Raw genomic sequence first — 10,157 nt, forward strand, 5'->3', positions numbered from 1 at the left:
TTATAGTTACCAGGGTTTGAAGAGGGAAGGGTAGGGATTGAGGAGATGTTGGTCAAAGGATACAAAATTTCAGCTAGACAGCAGGAATAAATTCAAGACTTGTATTCTACAACATGGTGAATATAGTTAATAACATTGTATTGCACACTTGAAAAGTGTTAAGAGAGTAGATTTTAAGTGTTCTTACCACAAATAAATGATAAGAATGCAGAAGGGGGGAAAACAAAAACAGAAAGGTCTTCTTAAGGTTGGAAATGGCTGCCAGAGCTCCAGCCATTGTGTCTGTGTTACAGGTTGGCAGCAGAAGGAAGCAAAAGAATAAAAAACTCCTCCCAACTGAGTAGGTTTTTTTTAAGCAGCGCTCTAAAGTGTGTTATAAATCTACCTTCTTATAGGTCATTGGCCAGAAATTAATCACAGGACTCTGTCTAATTGTAAGGGATGGGCAATGGAGTACCTAGGAAACCTAGACTTCAGCTGGGTGCATTGCTGCCACAAAGAAGAATCAGAGTTCTATTGCTAAAGAAAGAAAGGGCAGATGGCTATTTCGTGACAATCAGTAATTCCCGTTGTTCCTCCTAACCGGTCTGCCTGCTCCCAGCCTTTCACTCCATGTTCCATTTTCCTCAGAGCAGCCAAAATAACCATTGCTGCTCAAAACTTGCCAGTGGCTTCCAATGCACTCAGAGTAAAAGGAAGCACTCTAGAGTATCCTATAAGGTCCTACTCAGTCTGGCTCCATTGTCTCTTTGACCTCATCTCTCATCACTTTTCCTGCCCAACCTTACCTATGGTCATTCATCAGACAAAACAAACTTGCTCCTCTATTAGGACCTTTGCATTCACCGTTCTCTCTGCATAGAAATTTAGTTTCTCACACTTCTGCATGGCTTGACCTTTGACTTCTCCAGTTTTGCGCAATGTTGCCTTATCAATGGAGTCTTCCGGGACTACTCTGTATGTAACGCACATATGCACCTACATTCCTTATTCCCTTGACCTCTTTAGCTTTCTCCATGGAATGTACCATAATCTGAAATGTTAGTATTTTGTATGTGCTGTATATTTCTCCCCCCTAGAAAATAAGTGTCTTGAAGGCCGTGATTTTGTCTCATTTGTTTATCGTTTTATCTCCAACACCTAGAATATTGCTTACAGGTAGTGATCACCCGAGATGTTTGTTGAATAAAAAGATTAATTTTTCTATAAGAAGGGTCTGATGTTCGGTTGGTCAAATCTCATTGATTCCATGCTTGGCCAAGTGGGGATGAGAGGTGGATGTCATGGAAAGCAGGCCTCCATGCTGCTAGAACATTCGGATAATCATCAAAGGAATTGTTTGCAGTTGAAGGGGCATTCATTGAAAGAAACAGTGAATGAATGAATGAATGTGGCCCTCACCACCTCTGTGACCCCTAATTAGCAATGCAGTGACTCCCTGTGATTATGAACGCCTCATGGAATCATAAAAGAGATGTGTGTCCATTGGTTTTGCCCGGTGTTGCCGTTCACCTTGGCAAAAAGGCTGCTGCTCTTTAGGACGGCTGTTCTTTTTAGGGATTGGGGCCATCAGTCTCTTAGAGAACCCAGCTGTCTGAGCTTTAACCATGGAAAAGAAAGAGATAAAGAAAGAAACTGGAGAGTAGCTCTGGTTTGTGGGGCAAAAATGCACTGAAAACTGTCTAGGCAAGTAGTGTTTGCCTTTGCCTGAACAGTCTCTTGAAAGCATATCTGACCTTCATGTGTGATCTAGAGGTACATTTGGATGGGAGGACTATTAAAACCGCACTTAGTAGCCAACAAGCTATTGCTTATATTTAAACTCCTATGCAATGACACAACTTTTGAAAACTCAGCTTTTAATTATGCTTAACAACAAATGTATTTTAAATCAAAACTGCACTGCACAGCTGGTCCCTGAGACTGGCTAGTGTGACACTATTAGCCACCTAAAGACTTTGTCAGAAATGGTCTCAGTACTGTCCGTATTTTTTATGAAGTACAATAGACCATTAGTATAAGCAGAGGGAAAGGAAAAAACAAGTCAAATACTTACCAGCTGCTTTCATGTTATCTTCAGTTGCCTCTTACTCTGCCATGAGTAGAATCTATACAGTTGAATCTCTGACCAATCTTAATTCCTCATTTTCAAGATCCTTGTCAATTTACAATGTTAAGCTAGCGCTCTTCTCATTTTAGAGGTCATTGTCTGGTGTTAATGCATAAGAGCTGAAATCGATGTAGAAGTGATATCCTTTTTCCTTCCTTCCTAACAATGTCATTAGTCCTTGTTCAATGGGCACATTACATATCTTCCTGTCCTCTTAGAAAAAAAATATTACTCAAGCTTTGCAAAGTACTTTAAAATAATTTTTTGAAGAACAGCCAAATACTAAACTATATAGATAAGAGTCAGCTCTCTAGTGAAGAATCTTGGTAAAGATTCCCAAGGTCATCTTAGTAGAAAATTTAAGAAAATATTACATTGTGAAGCATAATCTTTCAGCCCTGAAAATTACTAACCTTCTGACCTAGTCAATTACTTAATCTCTTTGTGCTTTCATTTTCTCTTCTGTCAAAAGTGGATGATAAAGCCCATACTCCTGGGTTCACAGGGCTCTGGTTTGTTACAGGAACGTGCTTGCCTGGCTGGGGAACTGCATCAACAGCCAGCTGCTTTTCTCTATGGTATTTGCTGTGAAGTGGTCCAAGACATTATCCCACCCAAAGAAATTGGACTGCAAAATGATGGTAGTGCAAACTCTTATTTAAAGAGCAGGCTGGGCTTGGTCGCTCACGCCTGGAATCCCAGCACTTTGGGAGGTGGAGGCGGGCAGATCACCTGAGGTCAGGAGTTCATGACCAGCCTGGCCAATGTGGCGAAACCCTGTCTCTACTAAAAATACAAAAGTTAGTTTGGTGTGGTGGTAAGCACTTGTAATCCCAGCTACTTGGGAGGCTGTGGCAGGAGAATCACTTGAACCCTGGAGGCGAAGTTTGCAGTGAACCAAGATGGCACCACTGTGCTCCAGCCTGGGCAACACAGCAAGACTGTGTCTCAGTAAATAAACAAATAGATAAAATAAAGGGCCGACAATTTAAAGGGTGGGAGAAGCATGGATCTTGATCCAGAACTTATATGGGGACAAATGTGATTTGGGGTGAGTAGGCTGAGTAGACTCTGAGCCTCACTGTCGTTATCTGTGAGACACAATAAAGCACATAGCATCCTGTAGTGGACTTAAATATATATTAAATGTGAGTACATATAAGTCAGAATACATGTAAGTCAGATAGTTTTTAAAGATAAGAAAACTAGAATCTAAATAAATTACATAATCTGCACAAATTTGCATTGTTTGTGACTGATGTCATCAGAACTCAAATACAGACCTTGCAAGTCTATCTCTAATACTTTTTTTTTTTTTGAGATGGAATCTCACTTTGTCACCGAGGCTGGAGTGCAGTGGCATGATCTCGAGTCACTGCAACCTCCATCTCCTGGATTCAAGTGATTCTCCTGCCTCAGCCTCCTGAGTAGCTGGAATTATAGGCGCCCGCCACCATGCCTGGCTAATTTTCTTTTCTTCATATTTTTAGTAGAGACGGAGTTTTGCCATGTTGGCCAGGCTGGTCTCAAACTCCTCAACTCAGCTATCCACCCACCTCAGCGTCCCAGAGTGTTGGGATTACAGCCTCGAGATGCTGTGCATGGCCTCTAATGCTTTTTCCACAATAAAGTGAATTTTATTTGGACCACTGACCCCCTCTGAATATCTAACAAACCTATGAACCTACCTCCCAGAAAAATGAATGTATTTTCTGCATATAATTTCAGCACATCCACGGATCTTCTAGGGGTCCATGGACTCAGATTAAGAACCTGACTACTACAGGTTGTGGGCTTTCCTGAATATGCCTGAGTGCATTTACTAAAGGAGAATATAATTTTTGGCCCTTATGTCAGAAGAGAAGAGCAGATTTTATGGTTCTAAAACAGTTTGGAAAAAGTTTTTAAAAGACGTTGGAAATAAGAGAACTTTTCTTCACACTGTCATGGTCTTTAAAATACTCCTGGGATGCTTAAAAGTTTCCAGAATTGGATCTGTATCCTAACATCCATTCAGCTGATCCTTACTGAGGGCCAATGTGTGCCTGGCCCTGGGATTGCAGTGGGGCCCAAGACAAGCCCTGCTCCCATGAAATTTACATCCACTGTGAGGGGAGATGGATGATGAATAAACAAATATGTTACGCTAGGTAGTGTTAAGTGTTATCAGGAGAATAAGACGGGGTGATGTGACTGAGAGTGAGGGTTGAAAAGGAGAGTCCACCACAGGCTGTGTGGACAGGGAAAACTTCTCAAAGGAGTTGCCCTTTGCAATGTGACCTAAGGGATGAGAAGGAGCTTCCTGGAGAAGATCTGGGGCACAAATGTTTCATGCAGAGAAAACAACCGTTTAAGGTCTTCCTGCCTCATAGCTTCCCTAAAATGGAAATAGACTTTGTATGTGCCACCGTGATGGGAGGTCACCGAGAAAGCAGGTGACATGAGATGAGGCTGGAGAGGTGGTTGGTGCCAGTCCCTACGGGGCTTTGTAGACCTGGGTAGAGAGTTTGGGTTTTATTCAAGGTGAGATGGGAAACACTGAAGGGGTTCAATGATCAGCATGAGCTGATTCGTGCTTTTAATTCATCACTTAGGGTGCTGTGTAAGATTGGCAGTGAAAGTGGCATTGGGTAGATGAGTCATCCAGTAAAATGGTGAGGCTGGCTGGGCTCAGGTTGATACTGGGGAAGATAGAAAAAATGTTAACAAACTCAGGATAAGTTTTTTTGGAGGTTGAGGGTATAAACTTGTCAATGAACTGGTTGAGGGGAAGTGAGAGAAGAACTAAGCTAAGAATGATACCTAAGGTTTTTGTCAGAGCACCTGGAGTGATGCTGAAGCTATTTCTCTGTTTCTTGAAATGCAGAATACTGACACAGGAGCAGGCCTGGGAAAGGGGCATGGTTGCCCAAGCAACCAAGAGTTACTATCAGCTATGTTAAGTAGGCGACTGGATATATGAATTTGGAGCTCCAGGGAAAGGTCATGGCTAAAGACATAAACTCAGAAGTTATTTCTATCAATGTGGTATATAAAATCACATAGTTGAATAAAATTACCTACGGAAGCATGTAGATAGAGGGAGGCTAAGGCAGGAGAATCACTTGAATCCAGCAGGTGGAGGTTGCAGTGAGCCAATATCACACCATTGCACTCTGGCCTGGGAGACAGAGCAAGACTCTGTCAAAAAAGAAAAAGGAAAAAGAAAAGAATAAAGAAAGATGGCAGACGAAACACCTTGGAGCCGATTGGTAAGTATGACAATTTCAGAGGTATGACTGGGATAGGAATAGATTGAAGAGCTAATCCAGTCTTCACTCTTTTACTTGTTCCAAATATTTGTTGAGTTTAGAGGGAACAGAAACCGCAGGGTCCCCGAGGCAGGAATTCACTTGCTTAAGGAGTAGAAAGAAATTGGATGTGCTATAGAGCACAGTACATGAGATGATTAAAGTGGGAGATGAAAATGAAGAGAAAAAAGGTGCCAGATCATCAGTCATCATGGGGGTTTAATCAGATTTTGCATTTTAAAATACTGATCCTGCTGCTATTTAAAGAACTGGATGTGAGGGTAAGGGTGAAATCGGTTGGTTGATTCAAGTTATCCAGGCCAGAGAGGATGGTGGTTTGGGCTTGAATAACAGCAGTGAAGGTGGTGAGAAGTTGTGGATGGCTATAGAATGGCTGCTACAGAAGCATCTTTGGGATCATCTGCTATGTAGGAGTGCAGAGAAATAAGCAGCAGCTGGAAAGCTTATAGGAATTTAGGAAGTCTCTCTCATGCTCTCTCTCTCTCTGCCTCCTTTTACCTCCTTTCTTTTTTAAAGATAGGAAATATCAAATTTAATGTGTTAATGGGGATGATCCAGTAGAAAGGGATGCACTTGTGATGCCAGAAAAAAAGTGAAATTTATAGGGAAAGGATGGGGCCAGAATTTAGTAGAGGGTTTAGTCTTTAATACACTTCATTCGTCAAATAAGGCAAAATGTACTGGAAAATTTATTGGTGAGAAAAAAAATTCATATGGTGGCATCCATTTTATCAGTGAAATATGCAGCAACTGAGAGTGAAGATTTGGGCAAGAAGAGAGGCAGGAGGTTTGAATAAAGAGAACCCATAGTGGCATGATTATTTCAGAGTGAGAGACAAACAAAGAAAGCACATAGGATTGCTGAACAGTTTGAGCTCACTTAAACTTGGTGGTTCTGAATTTCAAGTGAGTCAAGTCAGCACCAGTGTTATGTTTTCCGGTGGCTCAGTTTGGTAACTTATGTTCAGGTGCAGAGTAGGTGTTTAGTTGTGCTTAGATATTGCTGAAGTTTTACTAGGGAAATGGAGAACATGCCAGTAATGTTTGGGATGTTTGCAAAAGAGCAGTGTGATGTTGGTCCCTGATATGGTTTGGCTGTGTCCCCACCCAAATCTCATCTTGAATTGCATCTTCCGCAATTCCCATGTGTTGTGGGAGGGACCCAGTTGGAGGTAATTAAATCATGGGGGCTGGTCTTACCTGTGCTATTCTCTGGATAGTGATAAGTCTCATGAGATCTGATGGTTCTATAAGGGGGAGTTTCCCTGCACAAGCTCTCTCTTTGCCTGCTTCCATCTTCGTAAGATGTGACTTGCTCCATCTTCCCTTCTGCCATGATTATGAAGCCTCCCCAGCCATGTGGAGCTGTAAGTCCATTAAACCTCTTTCTTTTGTAAATTGCCCAGTCTTGGGTATGTCATTTTCAGCAGCATGAAAATGAACTAATACAGTCCCTCAAATCTAAACTGAGTAAGAAAAGAAATAAGGAAATAGGGGAACAATAATCCAAATTTTATATTGCCTGAAAGTAATACAATTGAGGGGAAGCCCTATTAAAGATGAGAAGACAAAATTATGAATACAGAATTAGGTATGAGACAATGTTGATTTAGAATGACAAAATTAACTCTAACAAATTATGAATTTATAATGTTGTTATAGATCAACATAACAAAATCCAAAAAATTTACATGATATTTTTATTAATTGTTTGAAATGCCATTATTACATATTTTTCTTATGTAATATGCATATAAAAAATGGTATACGGTAAGCAAACAACACATGTATAGGCTGCATGCACTTTGATCTGCCCCTTCACATGACAACAATTTTGTAATAATTTTTTAAATTCTGGAAATAGATAATTCAGTTCTTTCTCTACCATGGGGGATGGAAACTAAAAAATGTTTAACTCTTGATATCTGGGATGCAAAAATCATGTGATTTCACACACACATGCACTTGCTTTTTTTTTGAAATGGAGTTTTGCTCTTGTTGCTCAGGCTGGAGTGCAATGGTGTGATCTCGGCTCACCACAACCTCTGCCTTCTGGATTCAAGTGATTCTCCTGCCTCAGCCTCCTGGTAGTTGGGATTACAGGCACCCACCATGATGTCCAGCTAATTTTTTTTTTTTTTAGTAGAGATGTGGTTTCACCATGTTGACCAGGCTGGTCTCAAGCTCCTGGCTTTTTGTATTGCAGCCATACATTTCTGCTGTCCTGCTGTAGAAATTTTGATCAATTTTATTTTACATGATTCCCATCATAAAAGAAGAAAAAACTCACCTGGTGATTTTCTGTACATTACGTCCTCGAGAATGTTCATGACAGAAGAGAACTTCTGTTTTTCCTGGGCATCACTGAGAACAAAGGCTTCACTGAAGCAACTGCACACGATTGGCTTCCCTACAGTTTTAACCTTGTTTCTTCCCCACTACCTGTTGCTGGCAGAGACCTGTTGTTAGCATAGGTCATGTAGGCACAAGGTCTTGTGGGCATAAGGCCCCCAGCCCTGCAACTTTGTGTCATTACACGAGAGGAGTGGAGCCAGTGTGCAGGCAGCAGGAGGAATCCTGCAGCCATCCTGTCTCTGGCAATTACATGACTGTACTCACAGGTGGTTGTGAACCCTATGTCCCCACTAAATCCAATATAAATGCATTCCCAACTAAACTTTCCCTTCATGACATCCCTACAATGCCCACAGCCCCTCCAACACCACCTTCCTGCAGGGCAGATGTGATAGGAGGGAAGGCAGAGTGGAAAGGGATGTCACTCTTTATCATCACTGTTAAATACCTGAGAGCTTCTATTGAAGTGTCTCAGTCTATGTCCTTTGCCCATTTTTTTCTCCTTAAGTAGGACTGCCTTTTCTCTTTTGATTATTAATCATTACAAATTTTAAAACATTTGCTTGGTCTGTATCAAGACATGTAGAATGATCTAAAAGTCACTCTGAGAATGTACTTGCCACAAAAAATATCTGACCAGGTGAATACATTTGATCCTTGCACAATGCAAGTTTGAACCGTGCAGATTTTATATGTGGATTTTCTTCCACCTCTGCCACCCCTTGAGAGAGCAAGACCAACCAGTTCTCTTCCTCCTTTTCCTCAACCTATCACCATGAAGATGATGAGGATGAAGACCTTTATGATGATCCACTTCCACTTAATGAATAGTAAACAAATTTTCTTTTCCTTATGATTTTCTTAACGTGTTAGTCCATTTTGATGCTGCTGATAAAGACATACCTGAGACTGGACAATCTACAAAAGGAAGAGATTTAATTGGATTTACAGTTCCATATGGCTGAGGAGGCCTCACGATCATGGTAGAAGGCAAGGAGGAGCAAGTCACATCTTACATGGATAGCAGCAGGTTAAAAAAAAAAGTTTGTGCAGAGAAACTCCGATTTCTTAAAACCATCAAATCTTGTGAGACCCATTCACTATCACAAGAACAGCATGGGAATGAACTATTCCCATGATTTAATCATCTCCCACTGGGTACCTCCCACAACATATGGGAATTATGGGAGCTATCAGATGAGATTTGGGTGGGGACACAGAGCCAAACCATAGCACTTAATAACATTTTCTTTTCTCTAGCTTATTTTATTGCAAGAATACAGTATACAACACATATACAAAATACATGCTAATCGACTGCTTATGCTATTAGTAAGGCTTCTTGTCAACAATAAGCTTTTAGTAGTTAAGTTTTAGGGGAGTCAAAAGTTATGGTGCATTTTCAGCTGTGCAGGGAGTTGGCACCCCTAACCTCTGCATTGTTAAAGGGTCAACTGTACTTAGCTGGAGCCCCTTCCAGGCTTTGCAAAGGCCTGTGCTGGGGAGGGGCCCTAAAACTTAGGTTTGGTGTTTTCATAATAAGTCTGGCTGGGACCAAAAGATCAGAGTGTACCTCTGAATCAGCTGAATGTGGAAAGGGTTACTTTCCATACTGAGAAATCGAGGCCCCCTAAAGCTTCCTTTGCTGCCCAGTTATACCTCCCCACCTTCCCTTTTCCTTCCCTGGCCCCGTACCACTTCCTCTCAGGTACATGCATGCGGTGCATCATGGAGGGGGGACGGTGCATGGGTATTGGCTAGAAAGCATAAATCCTCGTCTTTTGGCTCACAATTGGGTCAGCAGTCTCTTTGAGGCTTGGTTTCTGCTTTATTGTGGGTTGGGAGTTACCTTTGCAGGGTGTGAGTGAGGCAGGAAACAAGAGAAATGGATGAGAAAAGATAACCTTAGGAATACTTCGCAGTGTTGTCCTGCCACAATTGAAGAAGTCAATTACAATAGCTCATGGATATTAGATTTCTCAAAACAGGAGCAGCCTCATATAACTGGCATTACTGGTGATGCCAAGGCTAGAACTACAGGTCCTGCCTTACTGAAAGGCGCCCATGTCTTTTTCATTTGTTTGATGAGGGCTGTCAAAAAAGCTGCCTCTTCAGAAAGGTCTGCATCACAGATCTACTTGAAACTCCCCCCATTGGAATATCCCCCTTAAGTTCTTCCAGGAGGCTGGTTAAAATAGGGCAGATCACGAGGTCAGGAGTTCGAGGCCAGCCAGGCCAACATGACAAAACCCCATCTCGGTCTGGATCCAAGATGGCCGTTTAGGAACAGCTCAGGATTGCAGCTCCCAGTGAAAGCGCAGAGGGTGAGTGGACGCCGTGTTTTTATTGCCCACAGACTAGGAAATTCCCGGGCAGAGGTG

This window comes from Cebus imitator, unplaced genomic scaffold (assembly GCF_001604975.1).
Source record: "Cebus imitator isolate Cc_AM_T3 unplaced genomic scaffold, Cebus_imitator-1.0 Scaffold341, whole genome shotgun sequence".
Lineage (NCBI taxonomy): Eukaryota > Metazoa > Chordata > Mammalia > Primates > Cebidae > Cebus > Cebus imitator.